Below are 20,349 nucleotides of genomic sequence, written 5' to 3'. Positions count from 1 at the left end.
TCATACAGGTTAGTATATGATGGCCTTCTGAACACTCAGTTTTATGTACTGTTATGTCACCAGAACTAAACTCAAATTAATTTGCATACAATTCTGCTATCTAGCCTCTAAAATGGAAAACAAAACCCAAACCCATACTTTATAAAGCTACAATGCTTTGAAAAAAGGATAATAAATTCAGAAGAAAAACTCTCTTCATAAGAGCTCAGTTGTAAAGGTCAGTTGTCTCAGATGGTCTTTCACCGGCTGGCTAAGATGTATTGCAAACATCTCGGATAAGACATCAGGATCTGACAGTGAAGGAGCATGGGCTGATACTTGGTATCTTCGTTCCTTTATTTCTACAACTTTTTAGATTCAATTTTGAAAGAAATAAGCACTTGTATCTCCAAAATTCTTACTACATCTTCAAAATGTAACTTAGCTTTCCCTGTACCTAACTAGGACAGAGACTGCATGTGGCCCGTAACAATAAATGTAATACTGTAAAGATGGGAGTGAAACTCAAAGAACAATTTTCAGGGAACAGCCTGCTCATTGTCTTGACAAAAAAAGCTTGCCATTACACCTACTTCTTGACCTCTTCTTGAATTTTTAGGAAGGTGCTTTTTTTTTTGCAGTCATCTGGTACGTGGCAATATGCTGTACGTGGGCACCGCTGTCATCCTTAAAGATGATATGACATGATATGATCTTCAAAAGCCACTGGACAAGAACTGAAAGGCTTCAGGAAGCTTTCACTGGTGCAAAATATCCAACTGTATATGTGTCAGAGTGAGCACACTGACTTCCACCCCTACCTCGGGAATCTCCCAGCACAACAGAAGCTACTGGAATCTTTTATAAAAAGACTTCGTATGAACAACAGCAGCCTTTGTGTGTGCCTGCTGGAGGACTGAGCGGAAGTTTTCAGTGGCAAACACTAAACAATAGCACTTCCTTCCATGCCTTGAGGGTTTTGACCACCTGAACATGGTGCGAGCCACCATGGTTAAGGATTTGTCTTCAGGGTGGTCTGATTTACTTATTTTTTAGGGTCAATAACCAGGTGCAACAGCCATGCAAAGCATGGGCAGACATGCTTTTCTTCAGTTTAACACCGTGCAAGACCACATTACATGTGAGTGAGACTAGTTTGGCAGACCTCTCAAAGGGCCTGTGACTCTCTTTGGAGAGACAAAACACATCTCGGGGAGGTCACAGATATGTCCCGCTCCATTGTTCTGCCCAAGACAGACGGCACCCAGGCAGACAGCCATATTCCATCTCTAGCCCCTGCTCCATGACTTTTTCTTGTGCTGCTGCCCTTTCCAGTTGATCCAGGCCACCTGGATGCACTCCAGGACTCAATTCAACAAGCCACGATCTTGAAAATATTTTGAATAGTAATGTGACAGGACTGGCCAGTGCTGGAGTGAAAGCAGCCAAGTTATGGCATCTGAAATTGGCCTAAACAGCTTCCCTACTGGATCTTGTTTTAGTTAAAGTCAACTTTTATTTTTTTCCCCACGCTATGGCAAATTTCCCAGGCAGATGTATTTTCTTTTCACCATATGACTTTACTGATTTTTCCATGGCAACACTTATACTATAGGGTAGCGTTCCACCTCATCTCACATACATCCCACAACTTCCTCCAGCACACGTAGCCTCCACGTCCTGTAAATCCTCTTAAGAGAAATGGCACACTGAACAGAAGCCTTTAGGATTAATTTGTCCCATAGGACCATTATGTACATACTTCACCCTTCAGGTCTATGATATTCTCATATTACACATTCGTGCGCACAGCAGAAAAGTCACATTGGTGCAAATGACACTATTGCCATTAAGGACTATCCAGCAAGGTGACAAGGGAAGTGATGAGAGCTTTGGCAGCTACTGACAGAACATAGGCGCTTTTGGTGCTCTTACAACAGTATATATCAGAAGCCTAAAGCCTGACAGGAGAAGGCTTTTCAATTTGCAAGAAAAAAATCACAATGATACCTTCCAAGGGCGGGGCGGTGGGATTTTTCAAAAAACTAAGATTTTCCTTCGAATCCATGCTACAACAACAGATGAAAGACTTGAGAACTGATGAAACCAATTAGAGTATTTTACATTATTTTGATCTGCAATCACTAGCTGATCAATAGAACCAAACCAAGTCACAGACAATCTTATTACTCAGACCATTTTAGAGAGACATCTCCCAAAAATGAATTTTTTCCATCACTGCCTACAGTTTAGTACCGAAAATGTGATGCTTTTTGTCTAGGTGTTGGTCTGGTTTGTTAACCAAACATGAGTAACGTTTACTAACTCAAGTTTTAAAATGCTTGCTTCTGAAAAATCTGCAATTATCTTCTCTCTCATTCTATGCATGCTATTTGCATCAGTTTGTCTGTGCTAGCTAGTTTCCTAATGATTTTTTACATTGTTCTGAGATCAATTATGCCATTGATTGTTTTGTCACTCTGCTGGGTGTGACACTGCAGACATCGTCTCACTGACTCTCCCATAAGTTTAACCACAGGTCAAAGTCCTCACAGACATCAAGAATGGTTGCACAGTCAAGTCTTATGCTCCAACTTATCTTTTCAACATGCTGAGTGTCTCCATTTCCTCCTGCTTTTCATTTTGAGCATACAGTTCCTTCCAAATCCTTGATCAGTGAGAAGCCCTCAGTTAAACTTGGGCAGTCTCACTGGGGTCATATATGTTTAGCTAAATGTGTAGCATAGTGACCTGGGATGACTAGGGGCTGGATGGAATAACACAATGTTATGCCCTGTCCTTCGAAATCAAGAAGGTTGTAGACTACAAAGAAGAAAAGAAAGTTTGTCATGCATAGCTTTAGAAACTTAATCTGCCCTCTTGCATAAACCTCTCTTCCCTGTCTCACATCTTCCCTCTTTTTCACCATTTGTTCTTCCTTCCCTCTCCCATCTCAACATATTCACAAGTCAACTACTGGAATCTCAGTATAAATGCCCACCAACAGCTTTATAGTACTCGCTCTGACAAATCAGTTAGCAACTTACAAGGACAGAAGGATACGTTTCAAGGGAAATTTTCCCTTTGAAATATTTAGATGCGTGTCATGTTTGTTCTTAAGCAAGAATTGGATTGTGCTCAGTACGGTGAATAAACGGTAATGCCAGAAAAACCTGAGCGAGAACGGGTGCATACTCTGAAGCCCATTTAAACTGGTTACACAGTCCAATTCCCTTTTCTCCAGGATACACTATTAAGGAGGTGGAAAGAGAGACAGAGGGAATTTTTATTTTATTATTTTAATTTCTGGGACTCTCAAAGCAAAGAATAATAATTTGTATAGAAGGTTGCTGTGAATTAAAACACATTATTATTATTATTATTCACTTTCTATAGACAGAGATACTACGGCACAGGGAACACTGGCCTTGTTTTTTGAAGCTGTCACACCCCTGAAGCTCTTACTGCTTTAGCACTTTAAAGATGATGCCAAAAGTGACACGCTGCAGTTGTGTCAGGTTTGACTTTAAAAGTCAGGCCTTGCGGTTCTTCTTTCTTTGCTGCTTCTTGTTACAAAACATTTTACAGAAAATAACAGCAAAGTCACTCCGCTGAATTCCAAGGGTTTTGAAAAATCAAATCCCTGCTCTTTCAGAGTTTGATGGGTCTCTACCTATGGGGCCATAGCAGTATATAACTGAAGTTTGAGATACTACTGTTTTGTTTATCACAACGATGTGTCACCCAGCAGCTTCAGATCACTCTGAACCTCTAATAAAAACAGGTTGAATTGCATGCAATGAACTCAATGAAGAACACCCTAAGACTGATGGCAATTGCTTTTTTGGGATAGGGATTTTTTAAGAACACTGTGGTCCAGAAGCTTAGCTGTCTACCAAAATGTCTACAGATAATGACACACTCATACCCTTGGATATCTTGCAGTCATGTTTCTCTAATTATCTGTAGCACTTTTGTGTTCACTGAGACACAAATCTCAGTTCCATCTTTCACTGTATGGACACTTGCAAGCCCGGTAATTTCAAACTAAAAAAATCTGCCTAGTTTTATGCAAAATGCAGAGTGGCCTGGAGCACCTCCCATATCATGAACAGCTCCTCAACAACTTGCAATAATTAAAAAAAAAATAAAATAAAAAAAATTAACTAAGCTTTCTTAAAATAGCCAACAGCATTTAAAAGGATTTGAGACCCACTAATCTGCCTTATTTTCAAGCTCTGTAAATTTGGAAATGCTGTCATTAAGTACTTCCTCAGTGCCTTTGAAAAAGAAAAGGCATTTAGGAAGACGCCTTTGCCAGTTAAGGGCTATAAAATGATGATGAGTGACAAGATGGCATAAAACTGAAATGTCCGATATTTCAGTTTGACCTGTGTCGCCTCAATGGCCAAAGTTTCTTAAGTTAAGGAAGTGTCACTTATCTCCTCTTGAAGAGTCCGTGCTACAAATATCCTCCATCAGATTAAAAGGGGAGGAAAGAAAACAATGATGAGGTAATGTTGATGAGCTAAAGGTTCGAAAACGATTATATCATGAGCCTTGGAATTCCCCTAAAACATACATATTTTGCTGATACAAAGAGACAGACTCTTTGACCAGCATGAACTTCCATGATTCTCAGTCCATTACGCCTCACGGAGTTTAACTCTCCTGGTTTTTCACCACCATTTCCTTCCCTCCCGATCAGTCTGAAAGACGAATTAGAGCCCAGTATTTACAGAGCTACTACAAAAAAATTAAAAGCTAGTAAAACTCAGAAAGTTGAAAATTATATCAAAAAATCCTTGTTGTTTATATTTATCTAAGGGAAATAGAGAAGCTTTTACAGAAAGGCGACTGGTCTCTTCATTTTCCAAGCCAGTGATCACCCTTCTGTTTAACATTTTCTTCTGCAGGGTTTTAGTTTATTTAAGCAGAGGGAAAAAACAAGGAAATCAACTACACAGGTCAGCAGTGCACCTTCCAGTCACTCCGGAGTTGCAGAATAATTCTCCTTTCTTTGAAGAAAGTGTCTGTAAAGCCTGCTTTCCCTCCTCATCTGCATTTGCTCCATCAAAAGTAGTCAGCTCATCCTCTTTCTCTAGCTGTGTGCTTACCAGCTGGAAATCATTCCCCCCCCCGATTCTGGCATCAGCACATCCCTTCCCTGCTGGAACTCTAGGTGCTTTCTTATGGCTTTAAAATGTCACACCTACTATGTCAAAATTAGCTTGGACAGATTTATTTCTAACTAGACCTCCCTCATTTACACTATAACCACACATGCTGCATGATTTATGCCTGTATACCCGTTTATCAGCCAATGAAAAAACAGCATAAAAGGCAGTTCTTGTCCAAAGGACCTTAAAAGGTTGAAAGATGAGTGACGGAAAGAAAAAAAACACAAAAGCTTTGTTTCAAAACAGGGAAGAGAGATGTTGAGAACCATATTTAGACTGCATTTTGGATGTCTAACTTGACAAGACAGGGGTGAGTGACACAGACTGCCTATTAGTTGTGCTGCCAGATTCCGGATCCCCAGCCAGCCAGTGAAGAGAAGCGGACACAACACCGAAGTTATGCAGTCTTGACACTCAATACGGAGTCAGAAATCCTTCTGCAGGTTATACAGCAATGCCCTGGCAGAGCTAGGGATTAGCTAGATCCCTGGAGTTCAAAACCAATGTCTTAATCAAGAAATCTTTTTTTTCTCATAGGGACTCACTGTACCTGAAGACTATTTCTGTCATGACAGCAGAGTTCATTCTACAGCTCAGCACTTACAAAGTGCTACGGTAAAACAGGGTTCAGAAACAATCCTAAAAGGTAACTTTAACTTTAAAAAACGTCTGTACAAATACATGCTCTGAAGCAAATGATTTTTATGCAAACTTTTGTAGCACTGAGGTCTACCACTCCAGCACTGCAAAGCTCCAGAGGGTATGCCTCCAAAGAGCTGAGCAAAGGCACAATTAATCAGGCTGTACTGATTCACACCAAGACCCCCCTACCTTAATATCTTGCTTCATGTGCAGACACCTATGGAAGAATCAGCATGGGACAAATCCATCCTGCTGTCACCTTCCAAGCCTCCAACCCTTTCTACCTCAGGAGATCTCCTGAGCCTGAGTGGTTTGTCTATTAAGAAATGCCTGACTTCTTTTTAAAGTACTTGTCTAGTCCCCCATGTAAACCTCCTGATCTATCCCACGCCCTCTGACAAGGAGTTCCACGTGTCTCTCACCCATTCCATGAAGATCCATCATCTCATGTTTGCTCTGAAATAGTGCCTTATTGACTGTATTTGATGGCCAAAAGTTCTGATATTGGCAGAAACCGTGAACATTCAGGCCCTACGCACTCACTCTTCCAGTGTTATGCATGATTTTGTAGACCACTGCTATATTCCCCTAAATTATCTGTTCTCCAGGCTAAGGAGTCCCTGCATGCTCAGTTGTCCTATGTTTGGAAGCCTTTCCATGCTTTTGATCATCTTTGTCATCCGTTCCTGAACCCTGTTCAGCATCTGAGGACAGGCTGAGAGACAAGGACCAGACCTGCACATGGGGTTCAAGTCCTGGGAGCACCCCAGAAACGCCCAGCTGCACAGTGATCTCCTCTCCTTCACTCTGAGCCAGCAATGTGCCCTGGCGGCCAAGAAGGCGAATGGCATCCTGGGGTGCATCAAGAAGAGTGTGGCCAGCAGGTCGAGGGAGGTCATCCTCCCCCTCTACTCTGCCCTGGTGAGACCGCATCTGGAGTACTGTGTCCAGTTCTGGGCTCCCCAGTTCAAGAAAGACAGGGAACTGCTGGAGAGGGTCCAGCAAAGGGCAACGAAGATGATTAGGGGACTGGAGCACCTTTCTTATGAGGAAAGGCTGAGGGACTTGGGTCTCTTTAGTCTAGAGAAAAGAAGATTGAGGGGGGATCTTATTAATACTTACAAATACTTAATGGGAGGTTGCCAGGGGGATGAGAGCAGTCTTTTTTCAGCGGTGCCCAGTGATAGGACAAGGGGTAATGGGCACAAGCTTGAACATAGGAAGTTCCATCTTAACATGAGAAGGAACTTCTTTACTTTGAGGGTAGTAGAGCACTGGCACAGGCTGCCCAGAGAGGTTGTGGAGTCTCCCACTCTGGAGACATTCAAAACCCGCCTGGACGCTGTCCTGTGCAACGTGCTGTAGGTGACCCTGCTCTGGCAGGGGGGTTGGACTAGATGATCTCCAAAGGTCCCTTCCAACCCTAACCATTCTGTGAATTCTGTGTGACTCTCTACTCTTCTCCTAATAATTTTTCTCTTTATTGCTGCTGAGCGCTGAGCTGATGTCTTCATGGAAATTATTATCATGACGCTGAAGTGTTATTCTTGGGCTGTCACGGTCACATCATCTCCAGCCATGTGTATTAGTTTGTCACCAAATATATCAAACATCAGTACATACCCACATGCATACATGCACTGGTATATTTAGCCAGGTGTATAAATAGGTTTGTAAGCGTAACATATTTTATATATCTGAACAAGTGACAAGAACTTTTCATTAAACATATTTAAATGGCAGCCACAAAATAATGGAGTTAATCCTATCCAATGCTAAAATTCTGTATCATAACAAAAACGCCACCAGTCATTGGGAACTCATTCGTGGGCTTTTGTCTATTTGTATTTGGTCTCGATTTAGACCACAAGCATGGCATCATTTCACGCTCTTACTAACACAGGCATAGCTTAATTGTTACATTCAAATATGCAAATAAATTACTGTATAATAACTTTGCAGAATCACAGAATAGATGAGGGTGGAAGGGCTCTCTGGAGATCATCTAGTCCGATTCCCCTACTCTGAGCAGGGTCACCATGACCAGGTTGCTCGCGGCCATCCATGTTCAGTGGGGTTTTGAGTATCTCCAAGGATGGAGACTCCACAACCTCCCTGAGCAACCCGTTCCTGTGCCTGACCGCCCTCCCAGTGGAAAAGTTTTTTCTTACACTTAAAAAGAAATTCCTGTATTTCAGTTTGCGCCAATTGCCTCTTGTGCTGTCACAGGGCACTACTGAGAAGAGCCTGTCTCTGTCTGCTTTACTCCCTCCCAGGTAAAAGCAGACAGGACAAAAGATTTTGGAGGGAACAACCAATCACATGCCATGAAACTTGGATTCAAGATGTAATGAACCTTTCCCCATGCAACATAAGGGGCGATTTAAGGCTGATAAGATTATGTTCCATTTTCAGCCACTATTTTTGGGGGCGAGTGATGCACAAAACACTTTGCATGCCCAAAACACGCAGCAAGCCAGTCTTGTACAAAGCACTCCTGTTCCATTACAGCGGAACGGCAGGGAAGCGCTAGCAGATTTTGGCCAAGCAAAGAATGTCCTATAAAGACTTCACTGCCAAGTACGTTCTAGTTCTTTGTGCCAACTCCTTTCTTAAAGTCACCCTAAATGTCACTAACTGATATAATCAGCAGGTATGCTGGGGGAGGGAGGGGGACACGACAGAATATCAATATTTTGTGCTTTTTCCATTGATTGCCACCTTTGGACATAAAACTGCAAACCCACATTGGTTTGAGGAGAGGGACACAGCAGGTTAGGAGGCCACTGTCCCCAGAGCTGGTGAACACGCAGTCAAGACCCTGCCCTGCCGTAAGCTTCCTACATGCTGGGCAAGTTAGACACTCGCTTCTCTTAGTTGGGGCAGGGGTGGGAGCGGAAAGGAACATGCTAAAGAAAAAAGAGTTTGCAAAAGACAACAAGAGTTTCCTTGTGAATACACCCTCACTCCCTGCCTTGTCATATAAGGTAGCGGTGAGATTGCTCAGCCCTCTTCCCTCCAACGGCAGCTGTGAATGAAGTTGCTAATCACCGAGGCTTAATTCACGTTAGTAAGGTCATTAAGCGTAACTTCTACTTCCTCACAGCTAAGCTGTGTGAATACCTTCATGGAAGACGCGGAGTTGTTGTCAGGGTCTGTGCTGAGGGCCAGACAGAAAGCTGAAATACGCTGAATACTTAGAGAGAGCGCCTGGACCGAACAGCGCTGATATACCCCCCGGGATGGAAACGCCTGTCCAGCCAACCACTTAGCTAAACTAAAATGCTAGAAATAACAGTAATAAGGCTCCAAACGAGAAACAAAAGAAGAAATAGGGTATTAAGGGACTCCATTTATATATAAAAATCATTTCTCCTGTGTTTTCAGCTGCCTGTGTCTTTCAGAGAACACATACAAGTTCTTCTCCAAAAGCACTCCTAGCACTAGTTGTGCTGAAGCATAACACAGGATAAAGTGATCAGAGCTCAGCTGGATCCTATTTTCTATATAAATTTTGGTAGTCAACTGGGGATGATCCACTGGGAAGAAACACACATTTTTTCCAAAGATCTAATCACATCTGAGGCTCTGTTTCTTATAACATCTCTCAAAGGGCAATATCAAAACCGTAGCAGGAAATCATTTGAATGACTGGCAAATGAAATGAGCCGTTAGATATTGTTTTTCTCGTTTTTTTAGATAGGTGATAAAACATAATGCACCCAAGTGTATCAGGAAATGTATGAAAAGTTTGGTTTAATTTCACCCTGCTGTGAGCAATTCTGTTATTTTTTCTTACATCTGAACTAGACAAGTAATTCCTGAGAACTTAAGCCAGCCCACTCCCTGAATATAAACCGCTATATATAACCTAGTCTGGGTAGTTTTCATTTACTCTTAATTAATAATTTCTTTAAAATACATATATTTGCTGACTTAGCACTAGCTCATGTGTAGACTCTCCTTAAAATATCTTGTGGGATTTTCTACTGGATTGTCGTCTCCATCTTTCAACTATCATGATGTTATGAACGCAATGAAATATTAAATAGACGGGTTTTTACATGACAGAAAGTCTGTTACTACTCAAGTTAAAAAAAAAAAAAGTATTCCCAGCCTTGAATGGAAAAGAAAGGCTTGAAAATGTTACTGTGTAATACTACATCAATAACTATTTTCTAGAACAAAGAAAACCAGTGTTTTAACATGACTTAGATCACACAATTCCTCACATCATTGTATGGAAAAAGTTTGGCATGTACTTTTCTGAAAAAGTGATTTTGCCAATTCTTGTAACTATATGCTGGCATTAGGTAAGTATCTTTTGATTATTTTAGTTACCAGCCATGACCTGACATATAGCAATGCATCGGTGTACCATCACAAACTCAGCAATATCAAATGGCACAGAAATGATAAAAACCTCTTAATGGGGAAATGACATATCCTCGTACGTATTTGTTGAGAAGTATGGGAGACCTTTAAAGAAATATTTCTCAACAAATTTTTGGATTGATGAAGTGCTGCTTTATTTGGAAACTGCGCTGAGAAAATTTCATTTGCCATGCTTGTTAATAATGGGGCACAATTAGCATAATCCCCTCAACCCATTAAAAATGCAAACATCAAATAACAAAAATTATAAAAATGTCTTCCTTTAATTAGAAATTTTGCCTTTTTTCCACCCAGTCACAGCTAAGCTCAAGAGATGCTCAGCTAACACGGTGTAAGCGAAATCCTTGAGGGAAAGCCCTGTGCCGTCAGGCTGGCACCAGCCGCTTGGCAAAGCACAGCAGAGCATCACAGCTTCGGCTTTGAAAATGTGCGTGGGCGTCTCTGGCATTTTCCTTGAGGAAATGGCACTTACAGCGTGCTTAATGAATAAGGGAATATGTTAAATGTATGGGAAGAGATAGTCCTTAAAACTGCTTACTGCAATGAAGAGCACAAACTGCCCACTGATTTATTTCCATTCCACATAACACAAGTGGGCTTCTTGGAGGCTGTAGGAGTGCTAGTTATTGTCTACACTGCAGTACAGTAAAATCATCACAGCAGCCATTTCAGCAAAACTCAAAATAGCCAATAATCTCTGAAACTCCTCCTCTCCCCAAAATCCCCCTTCAACACTGAAAAATGTGTCAACAGTCCCCCACTGAGTCCCCCCTTATCCAACACACGTGAAAACACAAATAAGCCTATTTGGATTCACAGACTTTCCAGGCTCTCTCCCCAGCAGAGAAGCATTCTCTCTTACTCATGATCATGGTATTTACTACAGCATAACTTAAAATTCTCTGGTTTCAGGTAAGTCACAAATCCGAGCAGTCATCCACTGTTAATCAGCTCCTACATACATAACAGGGTCCCTTCAAATTACTAAAAGCACAGCGATGCTTTGCATAAAGCATTGTCCAAATTTTACTCTCTATAGATGGTCAAACATTTGAAATCAAAATGTTTTTTAGATAGGATATTGATATTTTAAGACAAAAAACCCCAACATATTAAAATGTAAAAAAGCCACCCAAGCACTGAAAGCAGAGGGATGTGTGTGGGCATGTATATAAAAATAAAATGCAGTGCTTTATGCAAGTCATAGTGGAGTTTTCCCATGTGCCCATCTCTTTTCCCAATTAGTCACCGGCCAGACTGTACCTGCCATGATGGAAGAGCATTCTCTCTCCAGGAGAGAGTGAGAACATGGCATATTACAGCAAATATACCCAAATTGGGAACCCAGCCAAGAGAAGATAAAGCAAGCTGAAGGCATACCCATCCTGAGAGGCAGTGGGGAGAGCATTTACAAGTGATATTTTTGGCGTTCAGACAGTATTTCTGACCAAATGAATTTTTGGAGAAACAAATAGTATTTCTCATGGAAAAGGGAAACCAGTTTGTTTTTTTTTTTTAAAAAAAAAAGGGTGTGTGCATCTTCTATTCATTTACTAGGCAATTTTATCCCTCATATTTCTTAAGGAAAAAAAAATGCTTTAAAAAGTAACAGGGAATGTTATTTCATTCCCTGCTCTTTGCTTTGACTCTGCTGCCCCTTTGTCAAACCTGCAGAAGGCTCTGCATGCCTGAAAGACAACCTGGTTTTATCCGGCTGTTTCAGCTGATCTAATAAAAGATATTACTTCTCCCTACAAACTTGCTTCTCATGGAATATTATTTCATTATAGTGTACTTTGGTCTAATCTGCTACAACTGTCACAAACTAGATAAATAAGAAGTATCATGATACCCTTTTTGAAACAAGCTCTGTCACTTCATCCCCATTCTGAGCCAAAAGGACTTTAAATAAAGGAGAAAAAGAGGACGAAGAAGAACATGCCTGAGCTACAGAAATGTGGGTTATAATGTCAGTGAAACAAAATACAGGCTGCACCCTGCCCATCAGCTGCTGCGCTTCATACCAAAGCGCCGGTTATTGCCGTCACGGCACACTCCACTCCGCGCACCCCGACGGGCAGGGCTGCAATCCCACTCACCTTTTGGAAAGTGATTCCCAGGCTACGAATTCCCTCCTACAGTTTCTCCTCTCAGTATTTAGTTAATACTGAGATAATTTGTCTTGTCAAGAAACGCCACGTTCAGCATGTAGCAACCGCCATTTCAAATGTCACCCAAAATTCGGACGCACTAATTTGATTTACCTTGCAGTGCATTCAACTTTATAGGTTATTTAAGGCATTTCTGCCTCAGCGCCTTTTGAAATTTTAAAGCCTGATAAAAAAGAAGAAATTTGGGGTTTAATTACAAATTAACTTAGTGGACTGACACTCCCAACAGGACGCCTTTATATTAAAAACCGTATTGCATTGGCAGTCTTACTCCATTACCATTAGGAACTTGCCCCCATATCTGTGTTCTGCACTGCGGTATCCACTTTTTTGAGGCATTATGACCATGAGGTTCATAGTCCAATACAGAGCTGTGATTAGCATGTAGTTTCGTGTGTAGTTAAAATTCATGTAAAACGTGTAGCCACAAACATTTTAAACTAAACTTTTCTATTCTGTTTATAGCAGATACCAAATTATCTACTTTGACAAGCTGTGGAAACCTGCTGTTGGCCCATTGTCACAACACGGTGCTTTCAGTGCAAGTTCTGAGGTTTGGTTTGGTTTGGTTTGTTTCTTTGAAGGAAGAAGTAACACTTTTGCAGCTGTCACATACCTTTTTTTTTTTTTTTTTTTACGGTAATCCTATTTTTGTAGTTGACAACTATATAAATGGATTGGTGGCAGCTTTTTGTTAATAATATTTATGATTTAATGGGACAGATCTCCAGGGGAGAACTGGGGCAGAGAAGAGCTGTGGCTGCAAGATGTCCCTCAAAACTTGTTGGATCACAGACTGGCTATATTTCCTTACGGTGAAACGCAAATTCTCCAGCTAGCGCTTGATGCATTGGAGAAACAATGCATATACAAATGTCAAAGGACTGGATAGAGCAACAGGAAGGTGTGTGTGGCATATGAACGCAAAGCTGGGTTGCAAAGGGCTGTAGGGAACTGATGGTAAAATTTGGGGCATAGGATTTGCTTCACATAAACAATGTGAAGTTTATGCATTTTAATGTATCTTGGAATAGAGATTTTGGAACAGAGAGTTGCTGTTTCAAGGAATTTTTAAGTTTGGGGTGAAGATAATGCAGCTGGCAAAAAGTAGGGTAAATATACTTATGGAATGAAGCAGAAAAATAACACAATAAAGGAGATGAGATATCCTAACTAGAACTTCAACACTAGTGTCATGCCAACAAGGAGCTATATAATATTGGCAATTATCATGCCATCCAGAGGGACCTGGTCAGGCTGGAGACGTGGGCCCAAGCCAACTTCATGCAGTTCAACAAGGCCAAGTGCAAGGTCCTACATCTGGGTCAGGGCAATCCCTCAAGCTTTTTTTCTTTTTTTTTCACTCCATTCATTTCAATCCCATCAGCTGGTAGATGTTAATGTGCTCCACAGGTTTCATTCCTGTAGTTCCTAAGGGTACTTAAAGCATCTGAGGCACGGCAAGGAGCACTTCAACCTTGTATTCTTGGATCAGTTCTTAATTACAGCAACATCCACACATCCTGTGTATATTGTACCAAAGGATAAAAATAATTTACAGCATTCAGCCATGTCATTTTCTCTAATGATTAGATTATTAAAAAGAGCCTGGGATATGCAAAAAGGTGAAGTTTACAAATAACAGGATGCATGAAGAAAGGACTTCAGAGTAGGAGAAAATTTCCTTCAAGGCAACTCTCTCACCTAAAAATATTTTTTCCCTGTAGAGGTAAAACTCATTAACTGTTCAAATCCGAGTTGACTGAAGTTATACTGGTTTTGGTACTAAGTCAGGTGGAGTTCAACTAATGTCAAACAATCGAGGTCTGGAGCCAAAAATTCAGATGTGTTCACCTTCAGCATTAATTCTTTAATCAGAGGGAAAGGAGCTTTCAGCTTTGAGCCAGGAAACTAAATTTGTTCTCCTTCTTTTGCTCCATTCTCTTAATCCTGTCTTTTATTGAGCTTGTTTGCAGTCACAAATAAGATAATTAAAGAACATTAATGGCAATGAAGAATAAAAATAGTACTCCTTATGGCGCACTAATTATATTGTTGAAGTATTTTAACTTCCCAGTAATGCAACAGTATTACATTTATTACTAATGTCAAATTATATAAAAAGAAACACAATTAAACCTTTTTAGCACTCAATTCTGATATCTTTCTCAGAAGTGGAAGTGTGATTCACTGACAATACAAGAATTGGTAGACATAAAATCTAACAAGAGAAAATAACATCTATCCCATCTCTGCCTTCAGCTTCCAAAACCACACATTGATTTTGCTGGAACAACCGTCAGTACCACATCATTAACGCCTTTACACCCTGCCAGGAATCCCATGGAATAACTAAACACAACAGAATACATGTTACTATGGAATGAAAAAGGTCCAAACCAAACAGAGCTTGAGGTAATAGCAAAAGAGTTGACCAACTGTTCAACACCAGTGACTAGATATTTTTAAAGAAACTCAGCAGCAGTTATAGTGATCCTGGGACAACCTTGTCACATCCTGCGGGCAGACTTTGTAGTCTTATTATTCCTCTTGTCATCTTTTGCTTCCCACATTCCTCCAGTCTGAATCAAGATCTACTAAGAACATAGTAGATACTGACTGAATGATCCACTACTTCAATATCGCTGAAACTGTCCTCAGGGTTACGGAAAATAAAATATTCCTTTTTTGTGAGCTCCTACGCTTGCTGAAAAATTCCAGCTAAGTGCAGCAATGCACAGAGAGCCTTGGGATGCTTCAGGCATTCTCTAAACCAGGAGCTGCAAGGCCTTAACAAGGTCACGTAGATACTCCTGAACAATTTGACAAACCCTCCCAGCCCAGCATGTTTAGATCGTTCTTCCTTCAGAGCCACTCAAAAGTTATATTTATTTTCTTCTGGTGAGCACACAAAAAATCCTTAGTCAGCCTTCAAAATCCCAAACAACTGCCTTAAATTTTTTGTCTGTTTAAAAATAACACATCTGGGGTGTGTACTCTTTGCTGTCTCAGTTTTTAGTCCATAGGGAGTTAAACAAGATCCATGCTTTCATAGATTTGCCATGTTCTGGAAAATTGTTGTTTTTCACTGAAAATTTTTTTCTTTCCCCTGAGACTTCCTGCTCCAAATCTGGACCTTCCATAAAAAGGGATATGACAGTATCTGACAAAAATTCACATTGTACCATGTCAGATTCAAAATAAGGCACTCAGTACCTAAATGACCTAGTGACCATGTATATCCTCCTCTCTAGCAGGAAGAATTAAGCAAAGATACATATTTTCTGATGAGACCTAGAATTTACTAAGGTGATGCAGATTGGTACCCCATGATCTGACTGTTCTGGCTCTAGCTGGAGAGTTCCCGCACACATCAACACCTCCTGCAGCCGTGACGTTTTGTAACCTATAGGACAGAAGTCTAAGGTTCAATGGGTGGTATTAAAATGCTCTTATGGCACCTCCACAATAAACACCACGCTGCTCAGAATGGTGGACAGGCTTTGAGGCTGTCTCTAGGATCACACACAACTACCCAGCAGGAGGATGTCACTACAAGATCAAAATTACTGTAGAGTGCAGAACAGCAGCAGTGCTTTAAACACGGTCCCACGTCAATTTGTACCAGCACCGCACTGCAACATAACGGCAATGTTTTATTGCCTTAAGGCGTGCAGTTCGCCTTAACGCCTCTGTGATTGTTTTCCACAAAAAACATGCTGCATGGCTTCAGAAGTCTGTTATTTCGGCACCATCGATATCACTTTCTGTCTCGCACCCTGAAGTTTGTCTAGTGAATGAGACACATTATCTTGATACATTGCCATGTTGGGTTTTTTTTCCATGCTGTCAAGGGGTTGGACACAAAGCATGGCCCATGGCCTCTCTTTTTCCCTCTGGAGGTGCCAGATGAAATGTCAGCTTTAAAACTAAACAAGCCGTAGCACTTGAGGCAGCAGCAAGGACAGAGGAAGCGTAAGGCTGATAGATGACAACGCTGAGGACAAACTACACAGTAAGTGGGACAAAAAAAACTTTCAAAAAACCCTTTTGTAAATACTAAGCCAACGATTATTTCAAAGCTGAAGGAGAAATAGGTGACCACAGAGATATGAGAGAAGCAGAACAAAACTGGTGTTTAGAGGGGAGATGAGCAACAAGATTAGCTTATTAGCTACTCCATGGATCTCCCAGCTCTGATCCGTGCACAAGCCGCTGCAGGGACCGCAGTGTTACGGTAGGGTTTAAAGTCGCCATCCACCAGCTCAGCTGCAATAACTGCCAGGCAGCTGCAGAAGAAGACACGCTGACGAAGTGCTGAGCCACAGGGCTAATCCAACCCCCAGGTCTGCAATTCCGCAATTGACCCCTGCATCTGCAATTCCCACAGATCAGCCACTGTAAATCCGTCGTAACTCACAGAATCACAGAATTTTCAGAGTTGGAAGGGACCTCTAGAGATCATCTAGTCCAACTCCACTGCTAAAGCAGGATTGCCCAGAGCACATTACTCAGGACTGCATCCAAGCGGGTCTTGAAAATCTCCAGAGAAGGAGACTCCACACCCTCCCTGGGCAGCCTGTGCCACTGCTCTGTCACCCGAACTGTAAAGAAGTTTTTCTGTGTATTGGAACGGAACTTCCTATGTTCCAACTTGTGCCCATTGCCCCTCGTCCTGTCACTGGGAACCACCAAGGAAATTTTCTCCTACTCTGAAGTCCTTTCTTCATGCATCCTGGATGGAGTCTGGCTCCATCCTCCTTCAACCCACCCTTTAGGTATTTGTAAGCAATAATAAGGTCTCCCCTCAGCCTTCTCTTCTCCAGGCTAAAGAGTCCCAGCTCTCTCAGCCTTTCCTTGTAAGGGAGATGCTCCAGTCCCTCAATCATCTTGGTTGCCCTTCACTGGACTCTCTCCAGCAGTTCCCTCTCCCTCCTGAACTGGGGAGCCCAAAACTGGACACAGTATTCCAGTTGTGGCCTCACCAGTGCCAAGTAGAGGGGGAGAATGACCTCCCTCGACCAACTGGTCACACTCTTCCCTATGCAGCCCAGGATTCCATTGGCCTAACTCGGGTGTCTAAGTCCTGCCAAGCTAACCAAGCTGTGGTCTACAGCCATAGGTTTCACCTCTGTAATATAATAAAATAAGTGCATTAATAGTACGAGCCACCACAGTGCCACAGAACATTTTGTTAATACAACAGGTGTTGACTTCAGTAGTCACTTGTCAGCACAAGGATAGTAATTACATTATCACAAAGCCATTCTTTAGGGAGGTCTATAATAGCTGTTCCAACTATTCGCAATACCCAGTGCATATGGCAAAAGATGGAAAAATCATTAGGAACCGTCCCAACTAATTGTCAATTAACTAAGCTAACTACTTCTGAGGTAGTGATGTATGTATCTAGACTCTAGAGTCAAAAGGCATCCTTGGGGCCTGACTCATCCTAAACTAGACACAGAAACAGGTCAGAGGTCTACAAAGGGACCCATGGGAAGTATCTCATGTGAAAGTATCTGCTCCACAGGCATCTGAGGGTACATTACAGAAATACCAGTGCCTGTGTGTCTCTGTTTCCGGTGCGGAACATGAAAGCTAAGCACAGCACAGTTGCCAATACCACCATAACACAGATGAGAAATGAGAGAGTTCAGATTTGTATTGGAAATTTACCTAAAGGATGCCACGGACTACCAAATGGGAAGGAATATCGTGCCTTTATCCAAATCTGCTTCTGAGAAGGTCAGCTTCTCAGCTCTTCTAAGCTCAGATACCACATTTGATTTCAATGGAGCAAGAAACACATCACTTATGGGTCTGGATTACCGCTTGGTTTGCAAAGGTCTCAGACCTACTGTTTTTGAGGTTTCTTCCTCTCTGCCCTACTTTTTTTTGTCCTACATTTTTCATTATTCACATAATTGCTTTAAAAAGCAAATAACAGTGTTGTCTGAAAATCTACTTAATATCTGATCCTAAGCAAAAAATTATTTCTAGAGTGAGTGCCTTTTTCAGAAGCCACTTCTTGTGGCCTCTTCTATTGGATATTTAAAATTATATGCACTGGGATACAGGCAAGAAATGACTTTCCATTAACAACAACTTCTCATCAGGTGTTGACAATTATTACCCCTTATCTTTCCTCTTGATGTGCGGTTGCTTCCCCAACCTACAAACTAAAGTCATTAAGGCTATGAGGTATTCCATTCAATTTTCAAAACATAAGATTCAGTGTCAGAGACTTGACCCAAAACATAACTTGCAGAATTGGTTTGCCAGCGGTGTGTACCCCTCCTCAAGTCCTTACAGCTATCGGCAGAAAATTGTTCCTTCACCGCATCTCCCAGCTGCAGGCAGCAGAAGCTGAAGCCAGCGAGAGAAGTGTCTCAAACTAACCAGTTCTCTGCATTTCACAGCATATCTGCACTCCTCTTGCATCCTTTTAATTTAGGCTTGTAATTGAGCTCTCTGAAATAAATTGTTAACTCTCTTTGGTGTCAGGCATAAGCTGTCAGGAATGTGAAAACGTGATACAAAAGAGAATTTGAATGAATGAGATATAGGCTGAGAGAACAGGTCGTGAGAAGAGCTCAAATGACAGTACGTCATGTAGAAACTCCTCCAGCCCAATATCCTGCCTGCAGAAGTGGCCATTACAGCACGCTTAAGAAAGATTATAAGGAATGTGGCAAATATAATAATCCTTCCTCAAACAGTCAGCGGATTAGAGACCATCAATTGTCACAGGGCTTAAGGGATCCTGTGAGAACGGGGCTCCATGGTACAGATGCAGCATAAAGTGTTGGGTAAACCACCTGCTTCTTGACAGCATGTTTGAGCCCAGGAGAGACATGTCTGTTTAGCAAAAGTAATAGAACAAATGGTCTCTGTAACGTGACAATGGCCCGAATCTCACACAGTCCTGCCTGGGCAGACCTGCCTTTCCAGGGAGAATATAAATACTGAGTTGAGAGAATAACATTTAAATGCTAACAGAGAGCAATTCACACCACAGAGGCAATCAGAAACTTCAAAGATGCCACTTCTTTTAGAAAATCCATTCAGCTAGTACTTCTCCACCCTAGTTGTCCCAGTAGCTTACTGTCCTCTCCCAGGTAGGAATGATGCTTAACAACAAGAGCCATCATACTGGAGCAAACCAGAGGCTAATTAGGCCCATAACCTGCCTCTGTCTGGCCAAAATCCTATACTTCAAGCAAGAACAGAAAATCAGGATGATTATGGAGCATACGCGCATATGGCATTGCCCTCCCAACCCTTTGCCTATTAAAGTTTCAGCAACTTCCACAGCCAAGTATGCAGCACAACCGACAAGTTCAACAGACACTCATGGCCTTATTCTCCCCAAATTGGTCTAATCCCTTTTAGGGCGCCACGTTCATTTGACTCAGTTCCACAAAAACATGAGCCGATACAAATTAACAGGGAAAACATTTCTTCATAAGAAATGAAGAAGATGGTGCTGTGTATTTGTCTTCCTTACAAGGAAATGCTATGCTAGGCAAGAAGAAAGTCAGCCGCCAAGGAATAATGACAACTATCACTTGAGTATACAACTGTCGCAGGGAGCAGCAAATTACCGCTCTCCTCTGCAGGGAATCCTGGCTTACACCCCTGGTCTGGAGGACATTCAAAGAGCAATGGAAGAGCATGGAAGAACATGAAAGCAACCTGTAATCGCAGTGTACCATAGGCGTTAATTAACCTGGCAGCCATCCAAACTGCCGGCATCAAAATCCTCTTATCTGGGAGCTGCACATTTCAGCATTTCTGCAGCCACTGCTACGCGCAGAGGCACTGCACAGGGGCAGCAGGCTACCGAAAACATAAGAAAAAGGCAGGAATGGAGGAACACTGAAAATTATTACATTGCAATCAGAAGATCTGTTAGTAGCTGGAAAAACACATTATCTGAAGAAACGTACATCTGAAAAAAGCAGGGGTTGCATCAAGAA

General features: G+C 41.7%; 1 protein-coding gene across 2 annotated transcripts in view; it reads right to left on the bottom strand.

Moving 5' to 3' along the window:
* NOX4 (NADPH oxidase 4) overlaps window positions 1-20,349 on the bottom strand; it is a 106,691-nt gene that overhangs the window by 38,308 nt on the left and 48,034 nt on the right. The gene's annotated exons all lie outside the window — the stretch shown is intronic.

This window comes from Charadrius vociferus, unplaced genomic scaffold (genome assembly GCF_000708025.1).
Source record: "Charadrius vociferus isolate BGI_N301 unplaced genomic scaffold, ASM70802v2 scaffold1, whole genome shotgun sequence".
Lineage (NCBI taxonomy): Eukaryota > Metazoa > Chordata > Aves > Charadriiformes > Charadriidae > Charadrius > Charadrius vociferus.
The sequence above is the reverse complement of the archived record's forward strand: the minus strand, read 5'-3'. Positions and strand labels throughout refer to the sequence as shown.